The following is a 2142-nucleotide window of genomic DNA, read 5'->3' on the forward strand; positions in this document are numbered from 1 at the left end:
TTCAGACTATGTTCTACGTCTATGCCAAATTTTATCAAGATCCGTTGAGCCGTTCCGTTTTTTGACGAACAAAGTTTTCGTTTCTTGTATTATTTACTTTATCAAATATGACAGCAGCATGTATATTCTTTCCAATTTAATAAACTATAAATAATTGTGAAAGCGAAGCACAGTAAATGCCACATTATTCGGGTATATTCCTATGATAATGGAGTTCCGAATACGTTCCTTTTCGGAACAATTTATTCAGCGTTGCGTAGAAACTATATCAGTACTATCGGTGCCAATATTTCACGCCCAATAGTTTATTATATCTGACAAGTAATGTAGGTTTGTTTTTGTTGTGGAAATACGTGAATGTACATTTGAAATCTTTTCATTTAAAAGATAGGACCTGTCAAGAGCGCATTCCCTTTTGTCAAATAAAAACGAATAATAGCTTGCTCGTGTGCTCTTTTTTTGAGTGTGATTTGAGTGCAAGATGCGTTCATAAAGAAGTTTCAATTTTACGTATGTTGTGAGTATGATATACATGTGTGATTGTAATTTTTACCTCACAACCCATGAAAAGGGACAGAATTTATTTATTACAATGACACGTCCTAGTCTAGTCCGCTCCTCTATAGTCTAAGATTTGTATAGATTTTAAAAATAAGTGAAAGTAGAATCGAAATCATATAGTAATACTAGCTGTCGCCCGCGACTCCGTCCGCGCGCAGTAATAAGCTTATATGACACGTTCGTAGATTTACCATAGCAGCGCCATCTATTGATTACTTACTCAACCCAGTCGAAAGGTATCGACATCTGTTAGAATCATTTGGAGTTAACAGATAATTGTGACTGTCAAATAATAACAGACAAATAATTAGCAATAAATTAAAATTGCGACTATAATTTGAGATTTAAACTATCCTATCTCTCAAGTTGGATCGAACTGCACATGGTGTGCGAATTTTATTATAATCGGTTAAGTGGTTTAGGAGTCCATTGAGGACAAACATTGTGACATGAGATTTATATATATTAAGATTTAACTCATATAACACTTTAAATATATACATCAGTAGGAGTAGGCGTAGGAAGAAATGGACTACCACTGGATGCACTTGCTCGTATATGTATTCAGGGATGATGAACCAAAGGCACGAGACAGAATATTAGGTCCTTACATATGAAATTGGCGTTTTGTATGGGAGGAACAAAAAGTCGAATATTTTTTAATGTAATATATTTAATTAATCAAAGTATGAACCATTATTTTCTATGCACTTTTGCCATCTCATAGGTAGTTTATTGATCCCTTTACTAAAAAAACCAGTCGGACGGGAATCAATAAAATCTTTGAAAGCGATTTGGACTGCCCCATCGGAGTTGAATTTTTTCCCTTGCAAGAAGTTATCCAAATTTCGAAAAAAATGGTAATCTGTTGGAGCAAGGTCCGGGGAGTACGGAGGATGTCTTAAACTTTCCAATTGAAGCTCTTCTAATTTAGTAGCCGTCTGTTGCGCAGTGTGTGGTCTAGCGTTGTCGTGAAGCAGCAGTGGCGTGGAGCGATTGACCAGCCTAGGTTGCTTAGCCGCTAGCTTTTCCATCATGGTTTGCAATTGCTGACAATAGACATCAGCCGTAATAGTCTGGCCATATTTGAGAAAACTGTAATGAACAATACCGGCACTAGTCCACCAAACGCTTACAAGTAACTTTTTTGGGGTTAATTTTCGCTTGGGGCAGGATTTGGCTGGCTGGCCAGGATCCAACCATTGCGCTGAGCGCTTCCGATTATCGTAAAGAACCCATTTTTCATCACAGGTAATGATTCGGTTTAAAATACCTTCATTATTGTGCCGGTTTAGTAGTGTAACGCAACAGTCGACGCGCGTTTGCCGGTTTGCTTCAGTCAATTCGTGAGGTACCCACCTTTCAAGCTTTTTAATCTTCCCAATTTGCTTCAAGTGAATTTAAACAGTTTTATCACTAACATCGCAGCCTGCAGCTAACTCGGACGTGGTTTGCGATGGATCCGCTTCCACAATAGCCTTCATCTCTTCATTATCAACTTGTGTCTCAGGCCATCCATGGGGCTTGTTCTGCAGATCGAAATTTCCAGAACGAAAACGTTGGAACCAAAAACGAACTGTG

The sequence above is a fragment of the Papilio machaon genome, chromosome 25, assembly GCF_912999745.1.
Source record: "Papilio machaon chromosome 25, ilPapMach1.1, whole genome shotgun sequence".
In the NCBI taxonomy this organism is placed as follows: domain Eukaryota; kingdom Metazoa; phylum Arthropoda; class Insecta; order Lepidoptera; family Papilionidae; genus Papilio; species Papilio machaon.